Consider the following 17,846-nt stretch of genomic DNA (forward strand, 5'->3'; position numbering starts at 1 on the left):
CATATTCAGGTCCATGACAGCTTCATGCAGGTCCCTGGAGTAGTTTAGTGCACTTCAGACAGGTGGACCCAGGCCCATCCCCCCACTACCTGTTACACTTGTGCAGGAAACTGTGAGCCCTCCAAAACCCACTAGAAACCCACTGTACCCACATATAGGTGCCCCCTTCACCCATAAGGGCTATGGTAGTGGTGTACAGTTGGGAGGTAGTGGGTTTTGGGGGGGGGGGGGGGGGGTTCAGCACACAAGGTAAGGGAGCTGTGTACCTGGGAGCATTTTATGAAGTTCAATGCAGTGCCCCCTAGAGTACCCGATTGCTGTCCTGACATGTCAGGGGGACCAGTCTAGTAAAAATGTTGGCTCCTCCCACGTCCCAATGGCTTGACTTTGGACATTTTAGACTTGGACGATGGCTTTGTTTCAAAAATGGCCAAAAATCAAAGACGTCCAAATCGCAAAACGTCCAAGGACGTACATGGTATTTTTGAACACAAAAGATGGACATCCATCTTTTTCGAGAATGACCTTCTCCCCGCCTCGGAATTTGGATGTCCAAAATTTTTGACTGCTTGCAGATTGGGTCAGTCCAGATTTTTGGATTTCCTGGATTCTTAGACAGCCTTTCTGAATCACTCTCCAAAGACCCCCTCCGTGGCTACACCTCCCCCTTCCCTCCGTCAAACCCCACATGATTTGGCATCTTTCCCCCCACTCCTGGCCCTGCCCACTTGCTCCCTTTCTTTGTCCTGAAATCACCGCAGTGCCAGCGGCAGCAGCAGCTTTACTCACTGGCTACCTCTGGCATGCACTGGGCCTTTCTCCTCTGACCCGTACTGCTCCTTTTGATGCAACTTCCTGTCTTTGGAAGGGGTGGTACAGGTCAGTGGGGAAAGGCCATGACTGGCATTAAGGGGGGGGGGGGGGCAAATGGCAGCTGCCCTGGGCCTCACAGATACAGGGGCTCCCCATGGGCTGGCATGTCTTTCCCTTTTCTTTACCCCCATCCAGTGTCTTTCTCCCCTTCCTAGTCGGGTCTAACTTAAAAATATTTGTTTTTTTTCTAAACAGAGGGTTTCCAGCGTGGGAGCGATTCAAACATGCTGCCTTCAGCCTCCTCGGCATCTCCCTCTGCCACCGCAGTCCACCCAGGCAGAAACAGGAAGTTGCGTCACAAGTGAAATCAACCGTGGCAGAGGAAGAGTGCTGTGCTGAGGAGGCTGAAGGCAGATATTTGAATTACTCCCATACTGGAAACTCTCTGCTTAGAAAAAAAAATAAATTTAAATTTAGACAGGAAGGTGAGAGAGACACCAGACAGGAGTGGAGAGAATGGGAAGACATTCCGGCCAATGGGGTCGCCCTGGAGCAGTTGTTTTTGTACTAAACATGGGGGGAGGGGTTAAGGTTCAAAGAGAGTGGGAGATGCCGGAACGAGGGTAGAGGAGAGGTGAAGAGGAGGAAATAATGGGCTTGGAAACAGAAGAGAGGGAGAGAGATGGTGACAGTAGGATAGAGGGAGGCAAGAGAAAGGGAGAGAAGTTGGACCCGGGGTGTGGAGGGAATGGGATAGAGATACTGGGTGGATGGGCATTTGGGAAGAGAAATGAAGAGATTGTGGACCTGGGGGTGGTGCGGAGGGAGGGAGAGAGAGATACTGGATTAGAAAGCAGTTGCGAAGAGAAAGGGAGAGGTGGTGGACCCGAGGTGGTGGCCCAAGGTGGTGGGGAGAGATGATGGATGGGGAGGGCATTCTGGAAGAAAAAGAAAGAAGCTGGAACTGGGGATGGAAGGGAGGGAAGAGAGAGAGGGAGAAATGTTGAATTTGGGGGTGGGAGAGATAGATGCTGAACAGTGGGATGGAGGGAGGAAAGAGATGTTACATCAAGGGGGAGGGAAGAAGAACAGAAAATGGAGGGAGTAATGTTGGACCATAGGGTGGGGAGAGAGAGGAGGAGAGATAAACCCATGGGGGGGGGGGGGCAGGAGGAAAACGATGGGAAAGAAAGATGCTAGGGGGTGGATGGAAAGGGACAGGGAGATGTCAAGCAGTGAGACTGGGGTGGGCTACAAGAGTGGAGAGAGGGAGAGGAGATTCTGGAAATGGTGGAACCATGTGGGAGAAGTCAAAGGGGGGTGGCAAGAAGACAAGTGAGAGGTGAATAGTCTTCAGAGGTAGAGATATGGTAATGGGGAGTAGATGGAAGGAAATAGAAGGCTGGGAAAGGAGTGAGATGGGAAATGGGAGAGCTAAGGACTGAGAGGAGATGGAAAATTGATAGGTAGCTGAAAATTAAAAAGAAGAAGGATGTGAGAGAGAATGAGAGAGTGAAATTTGAGTGGACAGAGGCAGAAAAGGGAAAAAAGGGAGGAAATAGCTGAAAGGGGGGAAAAAAACCAATATGTTAGAGACAGGTATAGTGAGGGAATGGAACAAGAAAGAAGAAAGCAGAAAATAAAAATGGACAGCAGACACTGGAAAGAGAATTAACAGAAGACAGACAAGAAAGCAGAAAAGATAAACTGGAACCAAGATGATGGAAAAACAAAATGTCCAGACAAAAAAGGTAGAAAAAAGTTTTTTAAATTTATTAACTGAAATATGTTAGCTTTGGGATACATGCATCATAGATGATTTTTGTATTGTATTCTGTGGCATAGCCAGATGGCTGATTTGGGGGAGGGGCTTGAGTCCAAAATGGGTGGGCACCAAATTTTCTCCCCACCCAAATGCAAAATATAAATACTTACAGTGGGGGAAATAAGTATTTGATCCCTTGCTGATTTTGTAAGTTTGCCCACTGACAAAGACATGAGCAGCCCATAATTGAAGGGTAGGTTATTGGTAACAGTGAGAGATAGCACATCACAAATTAAATCCGGAAAATCACATTGTGGAAAGTATATGAATTTATTTGCATTCTGCAGAGGGAAATAAGTATTTAATCCCTCTGGCAAACAAGACCTAATACTTGGTGGCAAAACCCTTGTTGGCAAGCACAGCGGTCAGACGTCTTCTGTAGTTGATGATGAGGTTTGCACACATGTCAGGAGGAATTTTGGTCCACTCCTCTTTGCAGATCATCTCTAAATCATTAAGAGTTCTGGGCTGTCGCTTGGCAACTCGCAGCTTCAGCTCCCTCCATAAGTTTTCAATGGGATTAAGGTCTGGTGACTGGCTAGGCCACTCCATGACCCTAATGTGCTTCTTCCTGAGCCACTCCTTTGTTGCCTTGGCTGTATGTTTTGGGTCATTGTCGTGCTGGAAGACCCAGCCACGACCCATTTTTAAGGCCCTGGCGGAGGGAAGGAGGTTGTCACTCAGAATTGTACGGTACATGGCCCCATCCATTCTCCCATTGATGCGGTGAAGTAGTCCTGTGCCCTTAGCAGAGAAACACCCCCAAAACATAACATTTCCACCTCCATGCTTGACAGTGGGGACGGTGTTCTTTGGGTCATAGGCAGCATTTCTCTTCCTCCAAACACGGCGAGTTGAGTTCATGCCAAAGAGCTCAATTTTTGTCTCATCTGACCACAGCACCTTCTCCCAATCACTCTCGGCATCTTCCAGGTGTTCACTGGCAAACTTCAGACGGGCCGTCACATGTGCCTTCCGGAGCAGGGGGACCTTGCGGGCACTGCAGGATTGCAATCCGTTATGTCGTAATGTGTTACCAATGGTCTTCGTGGTGACAGTGGTCCCAGCTGCCTTGAGATCATTGACAAGTTCCCCCCTTGTAGTTGTAGGCTGATTTCTAACCTTCCTCATGATCAAGGATACCCCACGAGGTGAGATTTTGCGTGGAGCCCCAGATCTTTGTCGATTGACAGTCATTTTGTACTTCTTCCATTTTCTTACTATGGCACCAACAGTTGTCTCCTTCTCGCCCAGCGTCTTACTGATGGTTTTGTAGCCCATTCCAGCCTTGTGCAGGTGTATGATCTTGTCCCTGACATCCTTAGACAGCTCCTTGCTCTTGGCCATTTTGTAGAGGTTAGAGTCTGACTGATTCACTGAGTCTGTGGACAGGTGTCTTTCATACAGGTGACCATTGCCGACAGCTGTCTGTCATGCAGGTAACGAGTTGATTTGGAGCATCTACCTGGTCTGTAGGGGCCAGATCTCTTACTGGTTGGTGGGGGATCAAATACTTATTTCCCTCTGCAGAATGCAAATAAATTCATATACTTTCCACAATGTGATTTTCCGGATTTAATTTGTGATGTGCTATCTCTCACTGTTACCAATAACCTACCCTTCAATTATGGGCTGCTCATGTCTTTGTCAGTGGGCAAACTTACAAAATCAGCAAGGGATCAAATACTTATTTCCCCCACTGTAAGCTGATGGGGATCCCCCAAGCCCTGCCAACTGAAGACCTACTCCTCCAGTCTGGCAACCAGAAAGCTCTGCAGTTAGTGGCAGTATCCCCAAATTGCCACTGCCCCCTCCACACTTGTTCAGATTTCATGAATGTTTGAAAGACTAGCAGGTGTGTGTGTGTGTGTGGGGGGGGGGGGGGGGGATGAGGGCAGCAGCAGCAGCTCTGAAATTCTGCTGCTAGCTACAGAACTTGGAGAGTTCTGGTCACTGGCCTTGAGGAGGGGAAGGAGGTGGTCATCAGCTGGTGAGGCTTGGGGAGCCCCACCAGCCACAGCAAAGGAGATGTTAATTTTGGAGTGTGTCTAAGTCCTCTCCCCCTCCCCCCCTCGTTGGTTATGCCACTGATTGTGTTCAGTACAAAATGAATTGCATTTCTATTTTTATTTGTCCAGTGTTGCAGTACTTGCCAAGTTTAACTTCTTGGGGTTCCCAGTTCCTTTTTGGTGTTCATATTTCTAATCTGTGATCCCTTGTTCTGTATTTGGTGAAGGTCTGTCTGTGTTTTGTGTGTGAAGAAGTCATTTAAGGTTGTTTTATGTGTGGTAGTAATGATGTGTGGGGAAATCGAGGGAGGGGGCAGGGAGGAGAGGGGATTAGGGCCTCCCTCCTTAATTTCTGCCCTGGGCTCCAGCCATAGAATCTGACTCTGTGGGTGCTGTGGGTGCTTCAGCATCCCCAATATTGAGAAAATTGCTTGTATGTGTCCATGGAAGGGTTATTTCCATTGGGATTAGCACCCCCAATAATTTTGAAAAGTTGGCTCCTATGGCCCCAGCATGTCTAACACTGGCCCTGGGAAAGGGCCGGTGCATGCCAGAGGCAGCTAATGAGTAAGGCTGCTGCTGGCAATGCCAAGATTTCAGGACTTGAGATTAGAGAGAGAGCAAGTTAGCAGGGCTGCGAGTGGGGGGAAAGACACCAGATCGTGCAGGGAGGGAGGGAGGCATACCCACAGGGGGGGGGGGGGGGGGGGTCTTGGTGGACTGGGAGAGTGAGTGAAGGATCATGCGGGGAAGGGGAGTGCGCAGGGCCGAGAGAGAAGCTGAACCATATGGAGGGAGGAGGAGTCCGGATTCTCGGGCAGTTTTCTGGATTATCAGGCGGTTGGCGCGAACATTAGAAGGGTCCAGATTCTCAGGTGGTCTGGATTTCCGGACTTCCACTGTACTTTATTTTAATGGCCTGTTTGCCTCATTGTTTTTCTATGCCATCTTTTGTTTATGCTTGTATTTATCTATTGCTAACTATTAATTTTGAAGTCTGCCATTAGGGGACCCTTATTCAGTCCTGTGGATTGTGAGAGGAGAATTGGAGTGCATTTTGACCATAGACACTGTGGCCTCTGGGGTATCCCTCAGCATGGAGCCAGGTCTGTGGGTGCCAGTGGGTGCTGAGCACCTCCAGTATTAAGCAAACTGCTTCAGTGTGTCCAGGGAGGGGTCACTTCTATTCTGTTTGGCATCTCCAATCATTTTGAAAATGTTGGTGCTTATGTCCTTCAGCCCCACTCACCTGAGAGATCTGCTACACTTAACAGCCAACACTGTCTCAGTGGCTGCACTGCTTTTTGTCTCCTCATTTCAAAAGGAAGTATGCATACAGCTGTACCAACAAAGACAGATAGTGATTGCAAGATGCGAAACATGTCTAAAAATATTAAAGCAACAGAACTGCAGGATTGATGAGGTACTATGAGTTAGGGTAAAGGGATGATTAGAATGTCTCCTTGTATGGGAAAGGGATGGGATTTGATATACCGCTTTTCTGTGGTTATAATCAAAGCGGTTTACATATGCACAACAAAATTTTTTTTTTCGTGTGCTACTGGGCAAAAACCATTTGTCCTAATTCAGTGTGCGTATTCCAAATCTGAAGTCAGAATTGTTGTAACACGTCAGGAAAGTTTGTTATGCATAAGTTTGCCCAAATGAATTACATAGAGGCATATTTTCAAAGCACTTTGGGAGGCTAAGTTCCATAGGTTTCTATGGAACTTTGGGAGGCTAAGTGCTTTGAAAATGAGCCTCATTGTAACATAGTAGATGACGGCAGAAAAAGACCTGCATGGTCCATCCAGTCTGCCCAAGAAACTCATATGTGTATACCTTACCTTGAATTTGTACCTATTCTTTTCAGGGCACAGACCATATAAGTCTGCCCAGCAGTATTTCCCGCCTCCCAACCACCAGTCCCGCCTCCCATCACCGGCTCTGGTACAGACCGTATAAGTCTGCCCTCCCCTATCCTCGCCTCCCAACCACCACCCCTTCTTCCCCCCACCTGCTCCACCACCCAATTTCAGCTAAGCTTCTGAGGATCCATTCCTTCTGCACAGGATTCCTCTATGCATATCCCACGCATGTTTGAACTCCGTTACCGTTTTCATCTCCATCACCTCCCACGGGAGGGCATTCCAAGCGTCCACCACCCTCTCCGTGAAAAAATACTTCCTGACATCTTTCCTGAGTCTGCCCCCCTTCAATCTCATTTCATGTCCTCTCGTTCTACCGCCTTCCCATCTCCGGAAAAGATTCGTTTGCGGATTAGTACATAAGTACATAAGTACATAAGTAGTGCCATACTGGGAAAGACCAAAGGTCCATCTAGCCCAGCATCCTGTCACCGACAGTGGCCAATCCAGGTCAAGGGCACCTGGCACGCTCCCCAAACGTAAAAACATTCCAGACAAGTTATTACCTTTCAAATTAATACCTTTCAAATATTTGAACGTCTGTATCATATCACCCCTGTTCCTCCTTTCCTCCAGGGTGTACATGTTCAGGTCAGCAAGCCTCTCTTCATATGTCTTGGAACGTAAATCCCATACCATCCTCGTAGCTTTTCTTTGCACCGCTTCCATTTTTTTAACATCCTTTGCAAGATACGGCCTCCAAAACTGAACACAATACTCCAGGTGGAGCCTCACCAGTGTCTTATACAGGGGCATTAAAACCTCCTTTCTTCTGCTGGTCACTCCTCTCTCTATACAGCCTAGCAATCTTCTAGCTACGGCCACCGCCTTGTCGCACTGTTTCGTCACCTTCAGGTCCTCAGATACTATCACCCCAAGATCCCTCTCCCCGTCCGTGCCTATCAGACTCTCCCCGCCTAACACATACGTCTCCCTTGGATTTCTACTCCCTAAGTGCATCACTTTGCATTTCTTCGCATTGAATTTTAATTGCCAAACGTTAGACCATTCTTCTAGCTTCTTCAGATCTTTTTTCATGTTTTCCACTCCCTCCGGGGTGTCCACTCTGTTGGAAATCTTGGTGTCATCCGCAAACTTTACTTTGTAACCCTTCGGCAATGTCACTCACAAATATATTGAACAGAATCGGCCCCAGCACCGATCCTTGAGGCACTCCACTACTCACCTTTCCCTCCTCCGAGCGAACTCCATTCACCACCACCCTCTGGCGTCTGTCCGTCAACCAGTTCCTAATCCAGTTCACCACTTCGGGTCCTATCTTCAGGCCGTCTAGTTTATTTAAGAGTCTCCTGTGGGGAACCGTGTCAAAAGCCTTGCTGAAATCTAAGTAGATGACGTCCTAATCTAAGCCTTGCTGAAATCTAAGTAGATGAGATTCGTTTGGCACGATTTCCCTTTGGTGAATTAAGCACTTGGAAAGCATTGAATTATTTTTTTACAGAACACTTTTACTCCAACAATTACCTGATCTACATCAAAGTTTTCTTAGTAAACAGTATATGAAAATGTAATGGAATAACAAAATTTCAAAAATGTCTCGTATTCTAGTTTAAAAGTCTTACTTCAGCAAGGCCCAGTACTGTTAAAAGTGCTTCAGGCATCTGCTCTAGCATTTGTGAGCGGTCATATTTTCCCGTTGCAAAAACCAGCAGTAGTCCCCCATCATGTTGGGATTCCAGCGGCCTAGATATCTGTTCTCCATTGTAGAAATGTCTTTATGGAACCTCTCTCCATGTTCGTCACTTACGTGTCCCAAATTGGGTGGAAAAAAGTCAAGATGGGAATGTAAGAAATGCATTTTCAATGACATTCGGCAGCCAAGTTGTTCATATGCTTTAAGCATGTTGTCTACTAGTTCAGCATAGTTTTCAGCTTGTCTGTTCCCAAGGAAGTTCTGCACTACTAGCACAAATGCATCCCAAGCTGCAAGTTCCAGAGGGCTGAGTTTTGTTCTGAATGTGTCATCATGCATTAGTTTGTTTATTTCGGGGCAATAAAAATTCCGGCCTTTATTTTAGCCTCAGTTTTCAGTGTGCTAAACATCTCCTTCAAATACTGGAAACCATTTCCATCACAATCAAGTGCAATTACAAATTTTTTTATTAAACCAAGTTTAATGTGAAGTGGTGGAAGATAAACTTGAAGTGGATAGACCAGTGATTTGTGTTGTACATTGTACCAACCAACTGTGTGCTCGACTCTGAGAGGCCACTATCTCATTTTGTAATGATTTTTGTCATCACGACTGTTCCATAGGCACAAGAAACACATATGCTTCGTGTACCCTAACTGTAGGCCAAGCAGCAGTGCTACCACTTTCAGATCAGAACAAATATTCCATTTATGTTCAGAGTATTTGATCATTCTCAAAATTAACTCCATAGAAGCATGGGGCTCTTTCATTCCAACCCCATGAGCCAATGGAACAGATGGTTTTTTGTTACTATTGTGCAACAAGACAGCTTTCAAATTCATTTTGTTAGAGTCTATGAATAGCCTCCATTCATCGGGAACATGTGTACCATCTAACTCCATCATAAGACCATTTACATCAGTACAGAAACAGACATTGCTTTCCATTGCATAGTATGCAGCTAACTTGGTGTGTCGATGACGTAAGTGTGAAGTTGTGGTGCTTCGTTGTAGCAAATTCCATTCCCGAAGTCTAGAAGCTAGCAGTTCTGACTTTTCTTTAGATACTGACAGATCTCTTGCCAGATCATCTAAATCTGATTGGCTCAGCAAGTGCGGCTGACCGTCCAGTTGTTCTGGATCAGGAAATACATCATGCCAATCAACATCATCTTCATCAGGATCAGAAGCATCAGTTTCAATTGCCATTCCTGCTGCGGGAGGAGCAGGCACGGGATTCTCTACATCATGTGGTACTGGTTTAAGAGCAGACTCACAGTCAGGATACACATTTTGTGACTTGTTTCCCTTTGAATATCCGGCGATTTTAGTCATGCAAAAATAACAGTCTGAATGGTGATTTTTCTGCTCACGCCAAACCATCGGCACTGCAAAAGCCATTCCTTTCCTTTTACCATTCAACCACTGCATTAGCTCAGAGTAACACACAGTGCAACAAACATGAGGTGCCCAGCTTTTATCTTTATCTCCAATTTGACAGTCAAAGTAATACTTGTAAGCAAGGCGCACTCACTTTGTCAGATTCTTGCACTGATCATAAGTACTGTATTTGCCACATAAGTAGCAGAAATTGTCCGGATCGTTAACACATTTGCGTCTATCCATCTTGCCTTATATACTTACTGCTGACATCAGCCATTAGACCTGTCTGAGCGCGTCCGGACAGGTCTGAGCATGTCAGTTGGAATATTTCCAATATATAATGCATTAATATTATAAGTGAATAGGCTTTGCATGTATAACTTAAAATCTAGACGTGTCAGGCAAATTCTGAGTTTATATTTGGAATCGGCGGGTTCAATTTAGTATAAATCACATGTTTTTCTCTCAGTAGCAAATCATTGTTGCGTTGTAGGTACTTATTATGTACCTGGGGCAATGGAGGGATAAGTGACTTGTCCAGAGTCACAAGGAGCTGCAGTGGGAACTGAACTTGGTTTCTCTAGTTTTCAGGCCATCGAACTAACCATTAGGCTACTCCTCCACTATATATATTGTATATATTGTATATATTGGTGGAATATACTGCTCTGAAAAGCCAAAACCCAGTAATTGTTGAGAATGTAAATATGAGAAAAGTCCAAAAAACTGATTTCTTTGAAAAAATCCCCAAGGACCAAAACTAATACAGTGCTATGTTCTGGCCAGTGGCGTACCAAGGGGGGGGGGGTGGTGGGGGCAGTCCGCCCCGGGTGCACGCCGCTGGGGGGTGCTGTGGCGCGCGCCTGCTGCGGGAGTTCGCTAACTTCTCTCGTTCACTGCAGCTCCCTCTGCCCCGGAACAGGTTACTTCCTGTTTCGGGGCAGAGGGAGCTGCAGCGAACGAGCAAAGTTAGTAAACTCGCAGCAGGTGCGCGCTGCAGCACCCCCCCCCCCCCCAGCGGCATGCACCCGGGGGGGGGCTCTTTTGCAGGGGGGGGTCCGCGCTGCATCGGGGAGGGGCGCTGCACTCGGGTGTCCGCCCCCCTAGGAACGCCACTGGTTCTGGCTTAACATCTCTGCCGTTTGTCAAGAAATACTGTGGTTTGGACTTTTGCTACAGGCTTGAAAGTGCATCTAAATGTTAAATGGCTTCCATATTAAGAAATAAACAATAACCACAGGACATCTAGCGAGTTAACTTAGTTTTGACAAAAATTTGAGTTACTGTGTTCTGGCTTTTCAGGGCACTCTTGCATAGGGTTATCATACGTACGGTTTTACCCGGACACATCCACGTTTTGAGGACACCGCAGGATGTCCTGGTGGGTTTTGCCAGCTTGCCTAGGCTTGCAGGCGGGCGAGCGAGCCCCACGGTGTCCTGTCCTCCTCTCCCCTCCTGTATCTTATCGTCGTGCCCCGGTGGTCTAGTAGCCTCTTCAGGGCAGAAAAGAAGTCTTGCGAGGTCACTGCTTAAACTCTCGGCAGCCATTTAGAAGCAGCGCATGGAGTGAGAGGTCTGTGGCAGCGCCAGGCAGCAAAGAGGGGGCTCTTTCCTGCCCTGAACCCTCTTTCCTGTCCCGAAGAAGCCACTAGACCACCAGGTACGGGACAGAATGGGAGGGGATATGGTTGGAGTGAGCTATAAAAAAAGGTGGGTAGAGTGAGGCTGGAAAAAAGATTGGGGAGGGGACATACATTGGGGGAGAGGGAGGGAATCTAGCTTTTTTTGGGGGGGGGTCAAGGTGACACTACGGTGCAGGGGTGTGATGGGGGTGTGGTGGGTATACTCTTTATCACAGCAAATATGGTAACCCTACTTCTGCACAGACAAGAGGTAAATAATTATTACATTGAAGACATTCATAAAATTGCTATGAAGGGCTTGTGAGCTTCTGTTTTCAGCAGTAGCTGTTGGATTATCCTGCCCAATGTGATGACATCATCAGTGTGTGACTATATAAGACTAGCCGTTGAGCCCGTAAAAACGGGCTAGTAAAGGAAGGTTGAAAGGCCCCCCCTGGATAGGTTGCCGCCGCCCCTCCCCCCCGGAGTTGCCGCCGCCGCCCCCCCCCCCCCCCGGATTCCCCTCCGCCAACCCTCCACCCGGGCCGGGTACCTGGCTTCACTATTCAAACCGCCGGAACGCAGCACACATCTCATCTGAGCTGCCGTCGGCCTTCTTCTCTGCGTGTGTTCTGCCCTCGTGTGACGTAACGTCGACGAGGGCGGGACACAGGCAGGTAAGGAAGGCCAACGGCAGCTCAGATGAGCTGTGTGCTGCGTTCCGGCGGTTTGAACAGTGAAGCCAGGTTCCCGGGCCGGGTGGAGGGTGGGTGGTGGCGGCGGCGGCGACTCCGGGTGGGTGGGGGGAGCGGTAGCGGCAACCCTGGGGGGGGGGGAGCGGTGGCGACAGTGGTTCCCTCACTCGCAGGTGCGCAGGTTCCCTCTCTGTCACGCCCCCGTCATCATGTATTGACGCGGGGGCGGGACAGAGAGGGTCTCTACTGCACATTTGCGAGTGAGTACGCCTCTTGCCATTTATATGTTTGATACCAAAGGTCTGAAAATTCTCTGGTAGTTCATACTCCTGCTGCAACTTCCTTGGTACAGAATCTGTTTTGCAGCAGCTTGCTCTATCCCTGAGTGCAAATCCATGTCTTCCAAAATCTGGGGTGTAACCTCTGCTGGAACTAGGAAAATGGGGAATATTTACTTTCACTAGGAATAAACACCAGATTCCTTCTCAGAGTCCCTCACAGCTGTACCAAGCACTCTCTTCCACCTCCAGGGGTACTTACTGCCTGAGGAGAACCCCCTCCCCCCCATGCGGTCTTCTTTTGCACCAATAAGAGTTGTAAATATCCTTGCCCTATTCTCCTAACAACCAAGGATGCAAAAGAGAATAGAAGGGATCTTCCAGGAAGGAATAACCTGACCCAAGTAAAGTCTTCAAATAAATGGAAGGTTCCCTTAACCAAAGAACCTATAGGGTAGATTTCAATGATGAAACATCTGATGTTTGGAGGGTGTAATGCGGGATCCTTTCCCAATCCTTATCTATTTATTTACAAATTTACTAACCCATACAACCTTTAAAAATTTGTGGAAGTTTACAATAAAAACATACATAATACAATCTTAAAAACCAAAGTGAAAACTATATTAAAACCATAAAATAAACACAAAAACAAAATGCAATAAACAAAGCAGGGTGCCTAAAATGAAAACAAAAATAACTCCTCAGTTAATCCACTCTCTTCAGTTAAACTTATATGATACTGAAGAGAAGACTATCTTAAAACACTTGTCATCACGCTGCCCCAGTGCCCCCCCCCCCCCAGCTCCTCTCCTCCACTCCCGAATGCTGGGTTCCTCGGTTCCACTCCGCAGCCTTGATGCAGTCCTTGAATAGCTCCACAACTCCCTTTACCTTCAGGACCCCTCCCCCCTTTTCTCTTTATGCAGTACTGAGACTTGCTCTATTTCTCCGGTTTAGCATTCCACACCCGCCAGGATCACTGCTTAAATGAAGGCAGGGTTCCCCCAGGCTTCAGCCAGCCTCTGCAATCTTTATAGTTGGCATGCCTGCACTTAGGATTTTCTACCTCCCCTCCTCACAGAGCCCTTTATTTCTCCCACCTCAGTGCACCTGAAACACAATTCTTTTACTCTCAAAAAAGGTCCTACTGAGGCAGCCATGGGCATAATATATATAAGAAATCATATTAAGGGTTAATTCTGTTTAAAGGTGCTCAAATACTATTTTAAATTCTCAGCCCTGCAAATGAAGGAATGCCAGATGGTTCAGGTTAATTACTCAATGTCTAGCTTGCCGAGCAAAAGGTTAGAAAGGTCAGAGACAGGAATTTCTTTCACCCTTGTGAATGATGAATGCTAGCTCAACATCTGTATACTGTTAGGCATACTGTAGTTTTGTAAGCAGGCATGAGCCAGACATATGACATATTGTAGTTTAAAGATTAGGCAGAAATACTGTTTAGAGAGAGGCAATAGATTAGAATTTAGAAGTTCTTGATATTTAGAATATGTCTTATAAGGATGCTTATTTTAGAATATGTTTTATTCTGTAATTTCTATGTAGAATATTTGTTCAATTCTTTGTCTGACTTTCTAAGCAAGGACTGCAGTGAAGAGGCCAACATGTGTTTTAAGTTATCTGCAGTTCTGGCTGGTTCAATGTATAAGCTGATAGGTGAAAAAGGTCAGGACTAGTCAGCTCTCTTCTCCTTGATTAATTATAGGTAAAATGTAGAAATGGTCTTGAAAGTAATAACCTGATATGTATGCTATTAAGTAAGATTGGCCCTTGACCCCTTTAATGAATGCCAGAGTTTAGTTAGCAGTTAGTACTAGGAATATGAGAAATCAATCATAATAACATGCAGGAGTTCTGGAGACCAAATGTCTGGTGTAAGGGGCCCCAGGTCACAGGTCAGTTTAGGATGTCTGGAACCTATGTAACTGATATTTGTATAGAACTGATTGGTTGAGGCAAGGTAATCAATCTATTCCTTAACCAATTGGAGAGTAAGGGGGCTAGGCTAGGCTAGATAGAACTGTATTTAAGTGGGAGAAGAAGCAGTTTACGTCAGAAGGAGCTCAGAAGAAAGAGAAGGACAGAAGGAACAGACAGAAGAAGGAGAAGACAGCATAAGAAGAGAAAGACACAGAGAGCTGAGAGAGAGACAAAGAGAGCTGAGAAAGAGAAGAAGAGACTTAATGCTGATGTTCTACTTTGTTTGCTGGCAAATAAAGAAGATTTCTCTCTCATTCTGGTGTGCTGTCTGACTCCTGAAGTATCATAAATTTATGCATCAATTCCTGCAACACTACTACTACTATTTAGCATTTCTATAGCGCTACAAGGCATACACAGTGCTGCACAAACATAGAAGAAAGACAGTCCCTACTCAAAGAGCTTACAATCTAATAGACAAAAAATAAAGTAATCAAATCAATTAATGTGTACAGGAAGGAGGAGAGGAGGATAGGTGGAGGCAAGTGGTTACAAGTGGTTACGAGTCAAAAGCAATGTTAAAGAGGTGGGCTTTCAGTCTAGATTTAAAGGTGGCCAAGGATGGGGCAAGACGTAGGGGCTCAGGAAGTTTATTCCAGGTGTAGGGTGCAGCGAGACAAGGCGCGAAGTCTGGAGTTGGCAGTAGTGGAGAAGGGAACAGATAAGAAGGATTTATCCATGGAGCGGAGTGCACGGGAAGGGGTGTAGGGAAGGACGAGTGTGGAGAGATACTGGGGAGCAGCAGAGTGAGTACATTTATAGGTTAGTAGAAGGAGTTTGAACAGGATGCGAAAACGGATAGGGAGCCAGTGAAGCGACTTGAGGAGAGGGGTAGTATGAGTAAAGCGACCCTGGCGGAAGACAAGACGGGCAGCAGAGTTTTGAACCGATTGGAGAGGAGAGAGGTGACTAAGTGGGAGGCCAGCAAGAAGCAGATTGCAGCAGTCTAAACGAGAGGTGACAAGGGTGTGGATGAGGTTTTTGGTAGAGTGCTCGGAAAGAAAGGGGCGGATTTTACGGATGTTGTAAAGAAAGAAACGACAGGTCTTGGCGATCTGCTGGATATGAGCAGAGAAGGAGAGAGAAGAGTCAAAGATGACCCCAAGGTTTCGAGCTGAGGAGACAGGGAGAATGAGAGAGCCATCAACAGAAATAGAAAACGGGGGGAGTGGAGAGGTGGGTTTGGGGGGAAAATGAGAAGCTCAGTTTTGGTCATGTTTCATTTCAGGTGGCGTTGAGACATCCAGACAGCAATGTCAGACAAGCACACTGAAACTTTGGTTTGGATGCAAGGTGAGATATCAGGGGTAGAAAGGTAGATTTGGGAGTCATCAGCATAGAGATGGTAGGAAAAGCCATGGGATGAGATTAATGAACCAAGGGAAGAAGTGTAGATAGAAAAGAGGAGGGGACCAAGAACAGAACCCTGAGTTACACCGACGGGCAGAGGGATAGAAGTAGAAGAGGATCCACCAGAGTGAACACTAAAGGTGCGGAGGGAGAGGTAGGAAGAGAACCAGGAAAGGACAGAGCCCTGGAATCCAAGTGAGGACAGGGTATCGAGAAGTATGCTGTGATCGACAGTGTCAAAAGCAGTGGAAAGACCAAGAAGAATGAGGATGGAATATTGACCTCTAGATTTAGCCAGTAATAGGTCATTGGAGACTTTAGTAAGCACAGTTTCGGTTGAGTGGAGAGGGCGAAACCCAGATTGTAGTGGGTCAAGAATAGCATGTGAGGAGAGAAAATCAAGGCAGTGGTGGTGAACAGCACGCTCAAGTAATTTGGAGAGAAAAGGGAGGAGGGAGATGGGTCGGTAATTAGAGGGACAAGTAGGGTCGAGTGAAGGCTTCTTAAGGAGAGGTGTGACCACAGCATGTTTAAAGGCAGAAGGGACAGTTGCAGTGGAAAGTGAGAGGTTGAGAATGTGACAGATAAAAGGAATAAGAGCAGGTGAGATGGCATTAAGAAGGTGGGTGGGAATGGGATCAGAGGAACAGGTGGTACATTTTGAGGAAGAAAGGAGAAGTGTAGTTTCCTCTATAGTAACTTCAGGAAAGGAGGAAAAGGAATGAGGGGAAGGAGAGAGAGGGGAACGGACTAGTGGAGGGAGAGGTGGCGAGGTAGAGAATTCAAGGTTTATCTTTTGAACCTTGTTGTGAAAAAATTCAGCAAGGGTCTGAGGAGATAATGAAGGGGGAGTTGGGGGAGGGGGCACCTTGAGGAGAGAGTTCAATGTGGTGAAGAGAAGTCGAGGGTTAGAGCCAGGAGAGTTGGTCAGTTGGATATAATAATCCTGTCTGGTGCGTAAAAGAGCAGATTGGAAGGCAGTCAGCATGAACTTAAAAGTGTAAGAAATCAGCAAGGGCCTGAGATTTCCGCCAGAGGCATTTGGCGGAGCGGGTACAGGAATGTAGGTAGCGGATATTAGAAGTCAGCAAAGGTTGGGGTTTTGTACGCCTTATAGGGTGGGTCATCAAAGGTGCAAGTATGTCTAAGGCAGAGGATAGAGTATTGTTGTAAGAAGAAACAGCCTCGTTGACAGATGTGGATGGTGCCACAATAGAGAGGAGGTTTGAAACATGGGAGGATAGAGATGAGGGGTCAATATCGTGAAGATTCCTAGATAAATTAGATAAGATAGGACGGGACTGGGAGGGAGGAGATTTAAGTGTGAAAGTTATAAGATGGTGATCAGAGAGGGGAAGATCAGAGGCAAGGAAACTAGAGGGTGAACAGTTGGAGGAGAAGATGAGATCAAGACAGTGACCATTTTGATGAGTGGGGGAGGTGGAGCATAGTTGGAGATTAAAGGAGGATGTTAAAGCGAGTAACTTAGAAATATAAGAGTTGGAAGGATCATTAGCAGGAATATTAAAGTCACCAAGGATGAGGGAGGGGGAGGAAGGATCATGGAAGAAGGCAAGCCAGGCATCAAAGTCACTGAGAAAGGATGAAAGGGACTTATCAGGGGGACGATAAATGACCGCTATTCGAAGAGGCAGAGGAGAGAAAAGGCGGATAGAGTGGACTTCAAAGGAGGAAAAACAGTGAGATTGAGGTGGAAGAAGGGGTTGAAATCTGGAGGAGGTAGAGAAGTAGGCCAACACCGCCCCCGCAACCAGCAGGGCGAGGAGTATGTGAAAAAAGATAACTGCCATGGCAGAGGGCTGCGACTGAAGCAGAGTCATCAGGGCAGAGCCAGGTTTCTGTTATGGTGAGCAGATGGAGGTGACGCGAGATAGAGGGGTCCTGGATATAGGGGAGTTTGTTACAGATAGAGCGGGCATTCCATAGGGCGCAAGAGAAGGGCAGAGAAGAGGAGGGGAGTAGAGGAATAGAGATGAGGTTAGAGAGGTCGCGGTGAGATCTGTAGAGTTGGGATAATAGTTGGTGAGGAGGGCCAGGATTGGGATTGATGTCACCGGCTGAGAGTAAGAGAAGGAGTAAAAGAGAGCGGAGGAGAGTAGGAGAGGTGTGGCCACGAAGGCGTCGAAGGTGAGAGGTATTTAGGTGGAATGGGGAAGGCAAAATGGAGGGAAGAAAGAGACGGAGATTAAAAGCCAAGAGAGAAGAAGAGGGTAGGAGAGAAGGTGAGGTGATGAAGTCGATGGATGGGCAGTGAGTTCCTGTAGCGGA

Source organism: Microcaecilia unicolor, chromosome 8 (genome assembly GCF_901765095.1).
Source record: "Microcaecilia unicolor chromosome 8, aMicUni1.1, whole genome shotgun sequence".
NCBI classification, from domain to species: Eukaryota; Metazoa; Chordata; class Amphibia; order Gymnophiona; family Siphonopidae; genus Microcaecilia; species Microcaecilia unicolor.